Raw genomic sequence first — 19,534 nt, 5'->3', positions numbered from 1 at the left:
AGTAATGCTATAACTAGTACTCAAACAGTATTTTGCACTTTATGTTCTGTGCGGGTGCAAACTGTTGAAATCTTTACTTAATATACACTGAATTGCTCTTCTGTATATAAAGATAATTGAAAATGAATCTTGATGTGAATGGAATGGGAGAGGGAGCGAGAGATGGGAGGGGTGTGGGTGGGAGGGAAGTTATGGGGGGGGGAGCCATTGTAATCCATAAACTGTACTTTGGAAAATTATATTTACTAAATAAAAGTTTTTTAAAAAAAAGTCTTTCTGGAAGAACCATCATCCCAATTCATGAAGAAACAGTAAAGAAATGCACTCACCAAGTAAAAACAAAACCTATTGTGTACAAACAAAACCAAAATCCTAGGATACATTATGAAATCCTTTGAAAAATATTTATAAAGCCTAAGAGATAAAAATTCCAAATTGCTTTATTTCACATGCAACTGTAATCCTAGGGTGGGCTGCACATCTTCACAGCAGTGAGCAGAGAGCTGGGAACATCCCCCAGCTTTAGGTCACCTCACTGATGCAATGCTAGTGTCTGATCAGCCAGCAATTTGTCTAACATGGGAGAGGCAAACAATAAAACCAGGAAATTAAATCCTCAACAGTCTTTCAGTGCAGAGTTACTGTATGGGTAACATGGCTAACAAATGGAACCATAAAATGCTCACAGTGTGAGGAAAATAATGAAATATCCCTGGGAGAAAAACCCACCCAAGTCCCTATAAATACATCCTGGGCAAGTGTCTGGCTAAACAGAAGAAAAATAAAGGCTCTAGAAGGGTGCCCTTTTTTCTCCCTGTCCAACATTCAACTTACTGCCTCTCAGCTGCAAATTCACCCTTTGCTGCTTGATCTGCAAAGAACAGATCTGGGCTTTTCCAGATTTGTGATTTTGTTTTTGTTATAGTTGGTTGTTTGTTTTGAGAGAGGAAAGAGAAAAGACAGAAACTCAGTCCAGGTCTCCCACATGGGTGGCAAGAACCCAGTGATTTTAGTAACCTCTGCTGTCTCCCAGGATCTAAATTAGGAGTCTGGAGCCAGGGGCATGAATCAAATCCAGACACTCTGAAGTGGGACACAGGTGTCTTAACCGTGAGGCCAAACACTCATCAAGTATATTATTATTACTTTTAATTTGCTAGTTAGCATTCAGTTCTGTCAGTGGAAGGCTCTGGAGAGACACTGCTGGAGGAGGTTTTGCTTTCAGGCTCCAGTGTCATCTCCCAGCAGGCTCCTATAGCACATGTACCTTCTCCAGCATCTGGTGCTGTCACCAGCAGTTTCATAGTACAGTGCCTCCAGTCAAACACTTCCCTGTGAACAGCATTCCCTGGTACCCTAAAGGTTGGATTTCTAGCAACGTTGGAAAGATGGCTTATTACCAAGTTCCACTGGTGTGGCACCACAACTTTCCGTACACATTAGCAGGAAGCTGGATCAGAGGTGGAGAAGCTGAGGCTCAACCCAGGCACTTAGATATGGGATGCTGAAGTCCCAATTGGTGATTTAACAACTGTGCCAATGCCCACCTCCACAATTTTTCTGCCAGGAGCCAAGGCCATGTCCTCCCCAGAAAAGTATGGATCAAGATCTTGATCTCAGCACTGGGAGGAGGAAGAGGGTAGTCTCCTCGGATATTCTACCTCGGTTATGGTCAGGGGTAGCATTTGTTCCCACTATCTGCTATTCTATACTCTCTAGAATTCTGTTCACTTACCAAACTCTCAGTGCTCCAACCCCCTGTTAACAGTTCCTAAGTCTTACTAGTAAACTTCCCCTGATCAAATTATTGTGTAGTTTTACTGACTGTGTGAGATAAAACTGACACAATCCTTTTACCTACTAGTATTCCTGAACTAGGCTCCACAGCAAGGTGCACAAGTAGAAGAAAGAGCAAGGATTTATATTTTTTGAGTTGTGTCCCTAGCTGCCTGGCCTTTAACTACCTAACCTCTAGCAGTTTGCTAAGCATCAATGGAGGAGGTGTCAATGAAAACTCAAAGAAGTGCATAATCGTGCACACCTGAACAAGAAATGGAGCTGCTGCCAGGAGCACATCTCACCTGACCCTCTGATCAATGTCTGGATCTCCTTTGTGGCTTCAGCCCCATCTGCCCCATCTCCAACAGCAGCCTCCTCCTTTTGTCCCTGCAGCCCTTGGCTGATGGTGACTTCCTGTGACCACTCATCTCTTGGCTTTTGCAATTTCTTGGTTTCTTCACTGCACTGTGTTTGGCTTCCCATTACACTATCACTTTGGAAATAACTCCACTCAATTCCCTGTTTTAAATAAAGGTGGCTTTTTCCCTTGGTTAGGACCTGACTAATCAGATAGAATGGTTGTATATACAAATGTCCAAGAGTGACTCTGTTCTTGAAATCCATCATGCCCTGCTGAGAGCCACAGTTTAAACTTAAGGAAACCCAATATACTTTCATTTGGCCTCAAAGAACCAGAGTTAAGCCCTTGCAATGTGTTGATTTATATAGGAATTCCTTCAAAGTGAATCAAATGCCTAATAGTTATTTTATTTCAGGATGAAACTTTGTCTAAATTACCTTTCCCAAATTTTTATTCACCCATTGAAAAATTCATTTTATACAAGCAGCTCCCTTATTTAGCTAGGCTACAGCATAAGGCTGAAGGGAAGAAATTTCTGAGATGATGGAAATGTTCTGTTTCTGTTCTGCTCAACTCTGTAGCCAGTAGTCATGTGCGGTTATTGAATGCTCAAAATACAGTCAGTGCAATTAAGAAATGTGTCAATTTTAATTTATTTAACCAGAGAAGCATTTGGCCTGGTGGTTAAATGCTCTGAGGGACACCTGCATTCCATATTAGAGTGCCTGGGTGGGATTCTTAGCTCAGCTCCCAATTCCAGCTTCTTGCTAATGTGCACCCGAGAGGAAGCAGGTGATGGACCAAGTAGTTGGGTCTGTCCTACTCAGATGGGGAGACCTGGAATCAGTTTCTGGCTGCTTTAGGAAGTGAAGCAGCCTATTGGAGTGTTCTTTCTCTCTCTCTCTCTCTCTCCTTTACTCTCCCTTTTAAATAAATGACACACATTTTAAAAATAAAGAAGTATCTTCAGTTGGCTACTGACTTCCATACTGGACAGAAGTCTAACACAGGGTCCTAAATATTACAGAAAAGACTTCTGCTGCTGGTGCTGTTCCTGTGTGCTTTGCCAGGGAATGCGTAGAGTATAGAGAAGCAATGGTTAAGTTACCAGCCCTTTTATTCTATCTTGGCTTAAAAATATTATAAACACCCAAGCCTACCTACCCCATTCACTTCCAACCATAGCTACCAGTTAGAGGAAAAAAACCCATTTGAACACAACAGTAGCTCCAGAATGAAGGGTCAGGAGGAAACTGTTGGTGGAAGAAAGGAGCAGGCTGGAACCTGGACCCAGTACAGGGAGGTGCTGTCTTCAGAAAGAGGCAACGTTACAATTCTTGCTTTGTTTTTCCTGTTCTTCACTCCGGTAGGAATAACACCCTGTTTATTCCCTAATGAACCGTCCCAGGGCATTCCATACTCTTTTCCCAAGAGGATCGCCTTGGCGTTTTACTGGGTATATATGGCTTTCTCATGACCTCTCCCCATCTATGCGGGCACTGTAAATGGAAAGACACTCTCGTTGATCTCTTTGATGTGTAGTCCCTGAGGTAACAGTTAACTTCACTTCTCTAACCTTTATATGGACAAAGTCAAACTAAATGACATTAAGTTCTCAATGCTTCTGAGAATCTTGCCTAAAAGATGCTAAGGATTTATGGAAGTAGCTCTTCTAGAACATTAGAATCAAATTTATCAAATTACTGATCAATAAAAAAAAATCACTTGCTACCAAAACCACAGCAAAGTGTCGGTAGTAGAAATATAAGAACATTAAATGGGGCCAGCACTATGGCGCAGTAAATTAAGCATCTGCCTGCAGTGCCGGCATCCCATATGGGCACCAGTTCGAATCCTGGCTGTTCTACTTCCAATCCAGTTCCCTGCTGATGGCCTGGGAAAGCAGTAGATGGCCCAAGTGCTTGGGCCCCTGTACCCATGTGAGAGACCTGGAAGAAGCTCCCAGCTCATGGCTTTAGATCAGCCCAGCTCCAGCCATTGCAGCCATTTGGGGAGTGACCCAGCAAATGGAAGATCTCTCTGTCTGTAACTCTGCCTCTCAAGTAAATAAATAAATCTTAAAAATAAAAAAAAAAAACAGTAAATGGATGGTCATTTATGAATAACTTTCAAAGTATCACAGCTTCTAAGAACGCAAATGCCCCAGAAATTACATACAGCCTATTATCCTGAGAACTAAATAAAAGCATACATCAGAAATCTACAAGTTTTGCAATACAAAACCCCCACTGAAAAATTCTGGGAAATTTTGGCTATGAACTGTTCTCATGGGGATTTTCTATAGCTTTTAGGAAATTTGTCCAATTTAAAAGAGAATTATAGGACATGCTAACTAGCAAAGTAGGACTCAGTTAGTTTCCCTTGTAATTGTAACCATAACAATGTACTCTGGTTTGCTTTACTCATGCTTACATGAGTCACTGCCAGAACAGCACAGTACAGCTCACCACACCACACCACATTTCCAGCATGAGTAAGCATGCACTCAGGAACACTCATTTTTCTGCTCAGCATTTTATAAGTCGCACAAAGACAGTATTTTAAAGGTCATCACACTCATGTGTTGCAAGTTGAACAGAAAAGGCCACTCACAAAGAAGACACAAAACCCTGGGGAAGGCAGCCAGTCCTTGGAGCACAGCATCACCTTGGTGGATTCAGTACAGTCCAAGGTTGGCCCTTAATCTTGCAAATTCATAAACATGATGATCCAGAAAGGGCTCGTGCTAACAACATTCACAGTGACACTAAAGGAAAAATGCCAATTTAATACCTTCTGTGTTTCAGAAACAAAAACCATAATGTAGGTTGGATACCAGCACTGGAGATTCTGTGTGTCTCCCAACAGTATAACTACAAGAGGAGGGCAAATTACAATCAGACAAATATACAGTAGGCACGGGGCTGAAATACATTCTGTGGTTTCCTGCTGTGGCCTGACACCGTGCACTGTGAGATTAAGATAGGCTCACTACTGTACACTAGGAGGGCACGACCACACTTGAAGTCAAGTTTGGAACCCAGGCAGCCTGGTTTCAAAAGCCAAAAGAGAGACTCACCAAGGGGTAAGGTCTGGCTGTAGGCCTGATGACCCCACATCGGGGTGCCTTCTCTGCAGGCAGGCCTTTCAGATCCAGTTTCCAAGTTTCACTTGTTAAAATTCCTCTTCAAATAAATTCCCATTTGGAATAACATGTTAATTCCTTTAATTCTTTTATAATTCTGCTCTGTAAGCCATTTAATTACTTTACTTACTTTGTGTGTCTTTGCTGTGATCCATGCATGACAGCTTTGTTTTACAGGGATTTTTTGGGGGGAGCAGGGGAGCAGTGGTTTCTGATTTTTTTGTCCAATAAGAGAGGAAAGGATCTACCTTTTGGACCCCATATAAGGCACACAAACACTGCACCTGTGCTAAGAGCCAGTAATTCCACAGTGGAATGAAGGCGTAAGGAATTTCAGAAAAAGGTGAGGAACCTCTTGAACAGAAGAACTAAATCTATTTCCTGTATTTGAACAATACTTTAAATGCCAAGCTTAAACTCTAAAAACACCCAAGCTAACAGATCTGTGACATGGGCAATGAGGCATACTGCTCCACTGGACCATGACTTAAATCTCTTTGTTCTATGCCTACAACACGTACAAGCCTTTTGGTGATATCTTCACTTCAAAATGCAAAGAAACCCATTGTTACATCTGTTTACCTAGCTTAAGTCTAGAATTTGAGATTTTTTAAGTTAAATTTTGCAGCATTGTACCAAATTGATGCCTGCAGTCTTACAAATACATAATCAGACATCAATCACTTTCAGCAGCACACGGTAATCTCTTGTCTCACTCACATCTGAGAAATCAACGTTAACAAAATGTACCTAAAGTGCAGAAATCATCCACCAGGTCCCCAGAACTGTGATCATGGGCACCATCTACAAGTATAATTTGCCTAACCCTTCCTTTTGCTAATTTATTATTGATCTGAGTTTAAGCTTGGCTTGAATGTCAAGCTCTTGGCTTCTGATCCCATAGAAGCATGCAGCTTTGTGTGACTAGTTCAGGATTCTCTGCTGGAATCACTAAGTTCTGTTTAGCTTGGGTCAATACTGCTTATGCAGCACTTCAAGGGCAGTAGGAGGCCCTGAGAACGAGGCAGACCACCTTCTGGCTCTCTATGATCACAAGGGTAAAGTACACGTGAAGGTTAGCTTAATGAAAGCTCCAAAAACGAACAGAGCTTGCTCTGTGTTAGAAATTTCTCATTCCACTTGCCACCTGTCCTGCTGGGCTTCCTTCCACCTGGGCTGCCACCTCTGGGTGCAGCCAGGAACTCAAGAGAGGCAAGCTGCTGACGGGACAGAAGACTAACATTTCACCCAGGTGAGGGCTGGTTCAATTCACAGGTTTATGCGAGGCTTACACAATTCAGTTCAAATGCAACAGGCACAAAATTAAGGACAAACTCTTTAAAGAAAAAAAAAATCATTGAGCAACTGCAGTTCTCCAACCTAAGAGCCTTTTCCTAAGCCAGGCAACCTCATTGCTGAGCCTCTTACTCATACCTCCCTAGAAAATTAACAGAACTGCAAAAACAGATGAACCACGAGCATCCAAACCCCAACACACTCACAAAGTCACACCATTAAGTCCGTAACACGCACTGTCGACTAGCCTTATGGAGAAGCCACACACTGCTGCGGGTTGTTACAGATACACAAACACGGCGGGCCTCCAGACTCCAGTTCCACAGCTGACACACATGTAGACTTGATAATATGGAAGAATGAGCACATGAACACTTTATTTGCAGGGGATGGAGGCAGTGCTGAGGACAGTAAATCAGTAAAACAAAATCAACATATTTGCACATACGCTCATTGGGTGTGTTGCTTATTTCTTAAGGCACTGTAAAATGTATTAGGAAACATCAATACCAAGAGTAGGATAAAAAAACAGAATTATACAGCCTAAGAACAAACATTACAAGTTTTTACAGTGGGGCAATTCACAAACACAAAAACTCTATTCTCAGCTAGATCCAAACTAATCCCCTCCAACAATGCTTCTTACCTAAGGATACTGTTCATTCTTGTCCTACAAGGCCAAAGCAACATCTCCAGAGACATTTACCTCTCCTAAGATTTCATCCCCTTCTAAAGACAAGAACCTTTTTCATTTTTCATCTCTTACCTACTAAAAAACCCAACTTCTTTTTCCATCTTCCCTCCAAATCTTCCATTTTAATAAACACTACTCAACTCTATTAGCCTCCAAAAGAATGTAACTTTAAAAAACATTAGCTATCATTTACTACTGAGTCCAAGGAGATGTTACCAAATTTACATACATATCAGCACATTTCTCTCAAGTCCATGAAGTAGGGATGTGGTTCTCACTGATAAACAAAATTTGCCCCAAATCACACAGCAGGTGAAATCAGCAGGGCTGAGATTCGAGCACACAGTTATCCAACTACCAAATCATTGTAATATAGTCCTCCAGGGAGTGGAGCAAAGATATTTTGGTATGCTGCTGCTGATAAAATGTATGTGCTGTATATATGTGTGCATTTCAGAATACATTTCCTCTTCAAGGTGCTTTCATAATCATATTCTTAAAGCTACTCAGTAGGGCCAGCATTGTGGCATAGTGGGTGGGACTGCAGCCTGCAAACACTGCTGGCAGCCCACAGGGGCACCAGCTCAAGTTCCAGCTGCTCCACTTCTGATGAAGCTTGCTACCAATGGCAAGTGTTTGGGCTCCTGCCATGCATGTGGGAGCCTTGAACAAAAGTCCTGGCTTCAGCCTCGCCCAGAGTTGGCTGTTGAAGTCAACTGGGGAGTGAACCAGTGGACGGAAGATTTCTTTCTCCCTGTAACTCTTTCAAAATAATTAAGTGAATATTTACAAAGACTTTTTAAAATATTATAAAATACTACAAAAGTTTATATAACATATATTATAAAAATATATCTGAAAATATTATGTAAGAAAGACTTTTTGTACCCATGTGAGAGATCTGGAAAAAGTTCCTGGCTCCTGGCTTTGGCCTGGTCCAGCCCCAGCCACTGTGGCCATACAGGGAGTCAACCAGTAGATGGAAGACCTCTTTGTCGTTCTCTAAGATAAATAAAAATAAATCTTTTCTTTTTTTAAAAAAAAGCTACTCAGTAACACTGCTAAACAAAAGATCAGCATTCAAATTTCTCAAACAGAAACACATATGTTGAACTGCTAAAAGCCATGGTTTCTCAACAGCAATGCTCAAGACATGTTTTACAGGATAATTCTTTGTTGTGGGGACTGCCCTGTGTACTCCAGGCTTTTTCAGAAGCACCCCGGGTGGAAGGTCTTTGGCTGGTTGTCTCTGTCTCTTTGCCTTTCAGGAATTTTTTTTTAATTTGTTTTAAAGAAGAAGTACCCCTTACCTTGACCCACTGAATGCCAGTAGCCTAACACCCTAACCCCAGCTATGACAATCAAAAATGTGTCTAGATATTGGCAAATGTTGCTTGGAAGATAAAACAGCACCCTGTGATAAACCACGGAGTGAGGTCAAATGCCCAAGAACACACAACTCATGACTGTAATGATTCCAGGAAAGAACTTTGCCAAATCCTAGGTAGGGTAGAGGTCTCTTAACAGCTTTCAAGAAAGCACCAGTGAAACTGAACAAAATGTACAGAATTTAGAATAGGACCACCTCTATCACTGGAAACACTAAATAAATACCGTCTCAGCTTTTACACTAAGGTGAACATGCCCAGTGTTTCTGGACCAATGTGTCCACATAACGGTTTCTACCTAGACCCTCTCCCAAACGTGATAAGCCCGAGCTGGCCAGATGTTTAAGCTCAGATGCAGAAATGTGCACAACACTGCCTCAAGTAGTAGCAGTCAAAGCAGTAAAAGCAGTAGCAAGAACAAAAGACAAACAGCTAACATATCATTTACTATCAGACCTCACTTGAACTGTTTAATCATTCAACATCTTCAACAGCCTTATGAAGTAGGCCTGACTATTACCTGAAATTTATGAATGAAGAAACTGAGGCAGAGAAAGGTCACATAACTTGCCCCAAGTCTGGTTCTCGGATCCAGATTCTGTTCTTAAGCACTACCTACAATGCTTCTGAGAAGTGCAGAGCTGTCACCTCCTTGGTTGTAAATACTCCATCTAAAATAATGTGAGTTTTTCTCTATGTTTATCAACTTCCCTGGTCAAGGCACCCTTCTGTCACCTTGCTCAAGTCTGATGTGACTCTACTGATCCTTCCTCTTTGGAAGCAATGCACAAATCCACTTATCTGTACTGCCGTCCGACTCATCTTTTCCACTTTAAAAACAAGAACAACAAAAAAGATGGGGGCCAATGTTGTGGTGCAGTGGAGTAAGCTGCCACCTATGATGCTGACATCCCATATTGGAGCACTGGTTTGAGTCTTGGCTGCTCCACTTCTAATCCAGTTCTCTGCTAATGTGCCTGAGAAAGCAGAAGATGGCCCTAGTTCCTGGGCCCATGAATCCATGTGGGAGAACTGGATGGAGTTCCAGGCTCCTGGCTTTGGCCTGGCCCAGTATGGGCAATTGTAGTCACTTGGGAAGTGAACCAGCAGATGGAAAGTATCCACTCCACCGTGTGTGTGTGTGTGTGTGTGTGTGTGTGTTACTCTGCCTTTTAAAGGGAGAGAGAGAAAGATTGATTGATATAAGCATTAATGAAAAACGCAACAGAGAATAATGTACTTTCACAGGCACATCAGCAGGAAGCTAGAGCAGAATCTGCGTAGTCAGGCCTCGAACTGACACATGGGATGCCAGCAATGCAAGCGACAGTTTAACCTGCTGAGCCACAACACCAGCCCCATGTTTTCCATCTTGAGTAAAGAACCTGGCTAAACGTCTCACTGAGGCAGACACAGTACATCTACAGTGATGCCCTGGTATACTTGTCCAGTAACTAGCAAAAGAAAAGAGATTAACTGGATATTGAGGGATCCTCAGCAAATATGCTAGATACTGAACGACACTTTTTCCTGAGTGATCCCGATCCATTTTTCAGAAGTGTGACTTTTCATTCTGCTAGACATCAACAGAAGCTCTGAATCACAAATTATCAGGATTTACCACTTTCCATTTTTGAAAATTGAATCTTCCGGTACAATTCCCCCTCCCTATCATTTTTCCAAGATTACTCCCAAGTGGTGTATCATCACATCAGAATGTTTCTCTCAACATTCTCAAGAACTCAAGTCACTGAAGGCAGCTATGATACAGAGACTGAAGCAGGTGACAACACATCCCTGTTCCACCTGGCAAGGTGGGTGGGTGTTCTGTGTCAACCAGACAGGGAGGGCACTGAGGTGGGGCTGGAGCAAGCCCCAGGCCCAGAAGAGATGCAGGAGTGGATGGTTGTTCTCTTGCATTCTGACATCTAACAGATACTCCCAGCAGATGGATTCTCGCAGAACTGGCTGGCCCTGGTGAGACACAGTCTTCCCCAACTCCTTCTTTCAATAGGTGAAGTTTTGGCACATAAAGTATGCCTTTCATCTTATCACCATTCTTAAAAAAGGGATTCAACATCAACCTCAGTGCTAACAAAAACTTAAGATCAGTTCAAGTGGTATATAATATACGGCAGGGATGCCTCCCCGCAAGATCCAATCACTGGAGGCCCGTGGATTCATCCAGCTCTGGGTTTTCCCATCAGAGAGCCTGATTTGCACTTTCTGGGGAGCAGGAAGAATACATTCAGAACTACGAGGCATTCAGAAAAAGAGCAGCAGAAAATCAACAAAGATTGGCAACTCTAAGGCAGCCACGTGTGTTAACTGGCTCGTCCAAGAGTAGGGCTTGCTCAGTTAATATTTGAAAACCACAAACTTCCAGAGTAAATCTACCATCCCTTGAACTTTGCTATTTTGGCACTGGGATAATAAGGAGCTTTTAAATTACTTAAAAATTTGCTTTGAACCAAGAATGTCCTCTGGATCATTTCACACAGAAAAATTAACATTGTTTTAGGAGTGATTGGAGCCACATGGGAAAACCAACAACCTTTAAATGCCAACTTCTAATGTAAACTAGCTGTGCAATTTAGAGTAGGTTATATAACCTTTCTGAGACTGGTTTTTTTTTTTTTTTTTTTTCACCATAAAGTAGGAAATAATTCCTCCACCTTTTAGCACTGATGTGAAAACTCAAGGAAGTCACAGGTGCAAAGAACTTCAGTGTCTGAGTGAGACCTGGAGAGCCTGAAATGTTCAGCTTTGTCACAATCATTTGGTGAAACTCAAAAAAGCCCAATTTAGTTACCCTTTCAGATTCCCAGATATCTTAGATTGCTTAAAGTATTTTCTCATTTTCACCACTTGAGGGGGCTTTTCTAGTTGCCCCATGAACTTGAGAACAAGTCGCTTTACGGCCACTTCTCGCAGCATCACACTGTTTATTGTAAGGAAGAGGATTCCAGGCTGTCATCTTTCACACTGAGGCACTTTATCAGGTAAATGCAAAGCAATTGAGCTTAACAATTAGCTTGTGAGCTTGAAAACAGCATTCCCAGGAGTTCATGGCTGTAACTCAAGTTTCAACAATTTTCATTATTCCATTTAGAAGTTACTTCTTTCTAGTGAAATTCCCCACATAACTCTTAAAAAAAAAAAAAAAGAAAGAAAAAAGGAGATTGGGAAGACTTTTCTTTCCCCCTCTCTCCCTGACAGCCTGCCTATTGTCTGCATCAGGCTGTGTATTCATGAACACACATGTGTGATACCTCTCATAACCTGGTCATTTACGCTCGTAATCTTATAATCCTGCTTACAATTTTCCGGCACCCTTTATGCTACCAGACCGACATCAGCCTGCCTCTCCACACACCACCAGGGTCCCTGGTGATGATCACGTCTCTGTCACAGTTGTGTGACTTTACTTAGCCCAACACTGCTCTCTCCATCCCCTACTTCCCAATCTCTGCCAAGTCACTTGTACCATACAGATGCGCTCCCTAACTTTTGGCACAGGAAAGCAGATTTTTTGAAAGAAGCTCAGAGTTTCTTTGTACATTATATCAAAGTGATCATCCACTTAAATGAGTTAAAAGTGGGATGATAACTTGTAGCACTGAGAGGCAAAGAATTTATTAGGGCTCCTGATTCCTCTGAGTCCAATTTAAGTTAACAATTACACACAGCAAAAGCCAATGGGGGCAGGGGCAGATGCCATGCACTCTTTTCCATGAATTGATTTCTACAAATTCCGCAAGAGCAATTACCTGGGTACACTCAACAGAAAGCACAGCAAGAACCAACCAACCTGCTCACTCCAAAACAAGGGGAGCACGTGCTTCCCTCCAGCACTGGACACGGGGCTCACTCAGGAGCTGGCTTCTACGCACCCGGAGAACTTTCGTGCAGGGACAGTTTTGCCCTAGGTCCGCAGCTGAAGGAAGCGGGGAGTCCCAAAAACCTGGTCACCAGACTATAAATACAAACCAGCTCTCAAAACATCCATTGGGAAGCTGGTAATCTCAAACTGAGCCACCCTGATCCCTGGCTATTAGATCCCAGCAGTCGCTTCGCACAACACTGGGACCCTGGCCCCCCGTGAGCACCTGTGCGGGGCGTTCCCAGGTGCAAACCGCCCTTGCCGATTGTATCCTTAAAGAAGCGGGATCTCGTACAAAACGAAGGTTCCTTTCTCTTCTCCGGAGAGACCCAGCTCGGACTGTGATGGGGGTGTTTTCTGGAAGGCGAGAACGGTTGTTTCTTCCCTGCTTTTCATCAGGTCCCACCGCTTGAGTGCCTCCCCGGAGAGCATTTTAATGAACCACAACATCCCAGAAGGAGCAACACTTACGGTCTCTTCTCTCCAGAGGCAGCCTCTCCTGGAAAGTTCCTTGCGACTTGAAGTTGCGCGCGCTGCCTGCCTCGGCGCAGACCGTAAGGCGAAACGTGAGCAGCAGAGGCGCAGACCTTCTCCCCGAGTCTGCCCGGCCGGCGCGGTCCCCCCGCGGCGCGCTCGCCGGCGCTCGGGGCGGGACGGCGGGGCGGCGGGCGGACGCGCGGAGCCTCTCCCCGGGGAGCACTGCCTGGCGCTACGCCGCTGAGCTCCAGCAGCGAGGCCAGCGGGTGTGGCCGGACAGCAGAGGGTTTTTGGAATGCAGGGTGTGGCCCTCTACCGAGGCAAAAAAGGAGTGAGTCAGCCCGTTCAGTCCTAACCAATAAGCACGTTCTCTGTTGGTGAAGGCGGAACTTTCCCTTCTTGATTTATATCAGACTTAGCAGCTTTTTACATCCTTTTTTTTTTTTTTTTTTTGGTTTGGTTTAAGCCTTTTAACAATTTTATTGTAACTTCCAGAAAACGGTAGGTTGCCTTCTAAACACTCTTAGAAAACAACAATTAACCACGTTATGATAGATACATGACCAGTGGATATACATTCAGGTTCTATGGGTAAAAATTCTGGAGTGAGGCAGCGATGCAGGTGCAAAGTGTGTGGGATCTGACCTCTGAGACTGTATGACCCCGTTCCAGTTCACCGTCGGCAGCGAGGCGGATGAACTGCCCATTTAACGTTATGTGAAGAGATTTTATGTAATAATACAAGCAAAGCGTTTAGCACCATGCTGGACAGAGAATCCAAAGAATTTCAGAGCTGAACTGTTTCTTTGCTTTTCCCTGGTCCTAGTCCTTTATTTCACTGCTGAGAAACTTAAGAATTCTTGCTTTAGGTTTAGGATCCTTAGACTTGATATTATGATGCAACAGAAATTTTATTAGTAACATAAGCCCACAGGTAAGCCAACTTTTTAAAGAGTATGATTTTGGAACTATTTTATCTGGATAACTGTGCCTTAAACATTATTTTGGAATAAAAACATTTAAAAGAAACTTTAAGTAGTATAGAATTAGCCAATTATAGGGGATGATAGAACTTCTCTTGCTGAGGGCTCATTAAGAAATGAGTTTCTTCATAGGGCTGGTCAAGTTTCCACAGCGGAAGAAAAACTCTTCTTCAAGTTACCCAAAACAAAACAAAACTTTCTCTTTGGAGCAGATCTCAAATTCAACTTCCTCATATCTGTTTGGAGCAAGATTTATTTAAAACACTGTTTTCTCCAGAGCAGGACAGTGAGGCAAGCACACTGCAGCAGAAGCCCAAGGCCCCTTCCCAACCCCAGCTCGGCCAGTAAGCGGCTAAGGGAAGTGCCTCATTCCTTGCGGAGCATCCGGCAGGAGTTCCCCAGCTGGGAGATCAAGCTGTGGCCAAAAGGAGCAAAAGTAAGCTAGGCCTGTGGCAAACAGGCCCCCAGAAGGTGAATTTGGGATTGTGTCCTAAATGACAAAGCTGACAAACGGCTTGACTCATATTCCTCATAAAGGCAATATTAATCTCCTGACACTTTAAGGTAAATTCTGCAATTACCTGAGCTCCCTTTTTTTTTTTTTTTTTTTAAGATTTTATTTGAGAGGTAGAATTACAGACAGTGAGAGGGAGAGACAGAGAGAGGTCTTCCATTCACTGGTTCATTCCCCAACTGACCGTGATGGCTGGAGCCGAGCCAATCTGAAGCTTGGAGCCAGGAGCTTCTTCCAGGTCTCCCCGATAGGTGCAGGGGCCCACCGTCTTAGGCCATCTTCTACTGCTTTACCAGGATAAGACAGAGAGCTGGATCAGAACAGGGGCAGCCGGGACTAGAACCGGCACCCATATGGGATAGCAGCACGGCAGGTGGAGGATTAACCTACTGTGCCACAGCACCAGCCCCTCCTCTCTCTCACCATCAAGAGGTGTAATATGGAGGCTGCTTTCACATTGTACCATTTTTCCCATTCCTGGTTCAGGCGTTCGTCATCCCCTGACTCCAGGGGCACTGAAACTGAGTGGATCCTAACCTCTGTTCCAGCTCGCAGGCCCCACCTCCCGTGCCTCCCCACGCATCAGAACCATCACATGACAGATGTCAAAGTCCAGCGTGCCCTCATGTCATAAACCTTTCCTCTCTACATCAGATAAAGAACCGTAATTTTAGAGTGGAGATCAAAAGGAAAACAATTTGCTTCATGGACAACTTTACGCAAACATTCCCATAAAATTACTGTTTCTTTAAGAGCACTGATTTTCTCTTTGTAAGACTATTACAACTAATTACACTGGATGAACTAATAATATGTTGGCTGCTATACCAGGGACAGCAGCTCTTTAACATGAGAAGACTACATAAAACCCACGTGTATATGAATTATGAACAACTCAGCAAACTTCCTAACACTGCAGTCTGAAAAATGCAATGGTGTGTGTGTGTGGGTGTGTGTGTGTGAACACACAGATGTTCTGAGATGGGGCAGAGGAAGGGCAGGAAAGCACATATAGATACACCCCCATTTATGATGGTGTTATGTCCTGATAAATCCATTGTTAATCCAAAGTATCTTCAATCTAAAATGCATTTAATACATTTAACCTCCCAAACATCACAACGGTAACATGAAACACTGTAGAATACTGCCTACCCTTCATGATCACATGACCTGCTGGGGGGCGGTCAGCTCACTGCCACTGCCCAGCATTGTGAGAAAGTATTGTACTGCATCTTGCTAGCCCATGACAAGATCAAAATTCCAAGTACACTTTCTACTAAATGCATATTGCTTCCATATCACTGAAGTCAACACGTCATCAATTGAACTCTCCGAAATTAGGGAACGTCTGTAGTTTGTTTAGGATCCAGCCAAACTTAAAATTCAGAGTAGGTGCTCCATCAAGGAAGAATAAGACTCCAGAAGAGTAGCGCCAAGCCCTTTAAAGATGTTTGTAACAACCTTTGGTGCTTCAAAAAACACCATTAGCAATGTGGTCAGAACATTCTCAAAAGAGAAAAGGAGTAATCATTTATGGGATGCCTTTGGGACTTCAAGTCAAAACGTTAAGGTACAAGGCTGCTGAAAACATTTATTCCAAAAAAAGTAGCAGTTATCCACAGTCTCCCTGCCATCAAATTCAAAACCTGGCTTCCACCTCTCCAACCCCTGATCTTAAAAAAAAAAAAAAAAAAAAAATCCTCTGCCCAATGCCCCAACTGGCCCACTTGCATTCTCCTCCATACCATTCCCTCCTGAGAAGGACCCTCTCACCTTTTTACTAAGTGTCCCATTCCAGATCCACGCACTCTCTCCTCCTAAAGCCCTCGCCCCTGTAGCCCAAGCCCTGAGGGTCTCTCTTTCCTCCGAGTGCCTTCTTCATGCCTCCATTTTACAACTAACTGATGATGTCTGCACCTCCCTGACCTTTCGCTCTCTCACCAAATAACAAAAGCGCACCTGAGGCAGAGACTGTGTTTCAGAGGCTTTGTGTCCCCCAGCACCTCGCAGATTCTGAATAGTCAGTGTTGTTGATTGAATGATGGTTAAGTTATATAAAAGCCACAAAGGAGAAAGGAAAACTTTCCCTTTGACTGCTGACATATCAAGAATAAACAAATATTATAGCTGTTCAAACCAGTTGGCAAGGAGAGCCCAAGCAGCAGATGCGTTTCTGCGCTCTTCCCAACATGTTCCAACAATGCAAAATGCTACTGAGAAAGCAAATCCACACTTCCTAAAAGGAAGTGGAGTTTACAAAACAGTGTCATCACACAAAATCTCAATTCCCCTAACCATGACCCCCTGAAGAGAACGCAGGCAAAAAAAAAAAAAAAAGAAAAAAAGAAAAAAAGAAAAAAGGCATTCTGTCTTCCTTTTTACATAAGGGACAATACATACATACATATTTGACAATTTTGCCAAATTACTTCATGTACACGTCCTAACTCCAAACACCCATGTGTTTACCTACAAGTGCTCTTAACCATAAATGGTTAACAGAGGACAGTTCTTGAAGATAACTCAAAACTACCAGAACCATCATGAGGTAAGCATCTGTTTCAATAAAGTCAAAAGCTTTAGGGTGTTTCCATTAAAGCCTGTATCAAGATCATTACCCTCCCACTTCCAGTCAGTAGTATCTACTGATGACTACTGGTGCAATTGCTTTTATAGAGATGAGAATAAACATAACCACTAGTCTCAGAAAGCTACGTCATAAATCAGATGTTCTGCTATGCAATTAAATGCTTTATTATAATTGCCCATGACAAAGACACTGACTTCCTAAATAAATATTCCAAGTATAAACAATCAAATGGATTAGTCAGCACTGTTCAACTGGCAGTTAATAGAAATAGCACTTGAAGCAGCACAGGCAAAAGCAAGTTGGAACCGACTGATTCTAAATTACCCAGTGTGGGGCCAGCGCCCTGGCTCGCTTGGCTAATCCTTCACCTACAGCACCGGCATCCCATATGGGTGCCGGGTTCTAGTCCTGGTTGGAGCGCCAGATTCTGTCCCGGTTGCCCCTCTTCCAGGCCAGCTCTCTGCTGTGGCCAGGGAGTGCAGTGGAAGATGGCCCAAGTGCTTGGGCCCTGCACCCGCATGGGAGACCAGGAGAAGCACCTGGCTCCTGGCTTTGGATTAGTGCAGCGAGCTGGCCATAGCGGCCATTTGGGGGGTGAACCAACGGAAGGAAGGCCTTTCTCTCTGTCTCTCTCTCTCACTGTCTAACTCTGCCTGTCAAATAAAAAAAAAAATAAAATAAATTACCCAGTGATAGGAAAGACAGAGGGGTAAGCTAGGCTTTAGGGCCTACTAAAAACAGAACTCCATGAGGACAAGATGGCATCTTGGCTTCCATAGGCTGGCTTTGTTCTCCCTTCCTGAAGTTTGCCTTCTATTTAACTCTCAGTTCTGCCACTAAGAAGTACTATTAGTCCTCTTTTATACAGCTGTAATTTTCAAAATTTCCAAGAAAAACTCACATTGGTCCAGCTTAGAGCATGCACCAGCATGCACTGGCTGGTCTACACCGGGAACAACTAGTTAGATTGGTAGCAAGAACGAACAGTAAGTTCTCCCAAAAAAGGTAGCTTTAGTTTCCCAAAGGTAGGGAGAAGGGCTCATTTGTCTGCTGAAAAACTACCTATCAAGAAATTCCATTTTATGCCTAATGTGAGAGCTTATCCAAACAGTCTTCAACCTGGTAATAAATTACCTTTTAGAAGCTCTCTTCTAGAGTCTAAAGTCAATGAACTCTTATGTGGCACTTAGAGTACATTCACTTATGACAAGATATCTACATTGTAGATTATGGCTTCCTTGGCCAGTCCTTAAAAGCCTATTTAAGTCATGATTTATCTGAAACATAATATCAATATTTCTAATATTGTGTGCAAACTCAATTTCAACATTGCTCCTGAAGGAAAATGTATTTGAATTTCCAACTAGAACAAGGAAAACAAGCTCAACTTAATTCATTAACTGAGTACTACTAAACATAGTGTCTTCTGTTTTACCCAAGTATTTTGCATGTAATCCATATGTAACAATGCAAGGCAGGTGTTAACAGCTACATTGAACCCATGAGCATACGGCAAATCAGGAACACTATAAATGTCCAAGGCCAACTGTCAGTTTTAGGCCAAGCTAGCTTCAAAGCCAAAAGTCTGGCACCACTGCATTTAATGCTCAGAGCAGCCAGACAGGAGGGAGCTTACAGTGAGGAGACAGTGAGAATTTCAGACTGAATGCTTAAAGCAATAAAGTACTAGTAGGCAGTCCCATACACTCAGCAGACTTGTACCTTCTATTTTCTAACAGAAGGTATTTCACTAGGTAAGCTTTAAACTACCCCGACACGTCTAGTTACAAGAAGGTCAACTGAAAACCAAGGATTTGCACATAGTATTCTCATTTAAAAAATCTATTTTGTCTTTTTTAAAAAAGGTACCACCTGTATTAAAATACATGCCTAAAGTGTTTTAAAAGAAAATATAAATGGGGGGGGGGCATTGCAATCCATTAACTGTACTTTGAAAATTTATATGTACTAAATAAAAAATTTAAAAAAAAAGAAAATATAAACTGGAAAAACTGACAGTAAGGTGACTCAGATCTGCTAATATAAATGAAATGGACATGTTTAGCAGTATTAACTGTTTCATGCCTTTAAAAAATGTTTGGTTATTCAGTATTTACAGCCCCAACCTCAGCTGACCATTTATGATAAAACATGGCTGCCATCCGAGAACTCCTTCCCCTGTCTGACCTCGTGAAACTGACAACCACTTCTTCTTTTAAAAAAATAAATAAATAAATAATTTTTTTTTAAATTTGAAAGGCAGAGTTGGAGAGAGACATAGGAAGAGAGAAAGAGCTTCCACCTACTGGGTCACTACCCAGATGGTCACAATGACTAGAGCTGGACCAGGCTGAAGCCAGGAGCTTGAAGTTGCATCTTGATCTCTCATGTGGGTGGCAGGGGTCCAAGTACTTGGGCCAC

The 19,534-nt window shown here is 42.8% G+C and overlaps 1 protein-coding gene across 14 annotated transcripts in view; it reads right to left on the bottom strand.

The window, feature by feature from the left end:
* SGMS1 (sphingomyelin synthase 1) overlaps positions 1-19,534 on the bottom strand; it is a 337,794-nt gene that overhangs the window by 104,389 nt on the left and 213,871 nt on the right. The window contains exon 1 of one of the 14 annotated variants that reach the window (XM_008270128.4): positions 13,018-13,199. The exons of 11 other annotated variants lie outside the window; for them this stretch is intronic. The gene's annotated coding sequence lies outside the window, so the exon portion shown is untranslated. Of the gene's footprint in view, positions 1-12,474; positions 13,200-19,534 lie in introns of those variants that run through there. 2 more of the 14 variants (XM_002718491.5, XM_070057675.1) reach the window with 2 other exon arrangements.

This window comes from Oryctolagus cuniculus, chromosome 15 (genome assembly GCF_964237555.1).
Source record: "Oryctolagus cuniculus chromosome 15, mOryCun1.1, whole genome shotgun sequence".
Lineage (NCBI taxonomy): Eukaryota > Metazoa > Chordata > Mammalia > Lagomorpha > Leporidae > Oryctolagus > Oryctolagus cuniculus.
Note: the sequence above shows the minus strand (reverse complement) of the source record. Positions and strands in the feature narration are given on the sequence as shown.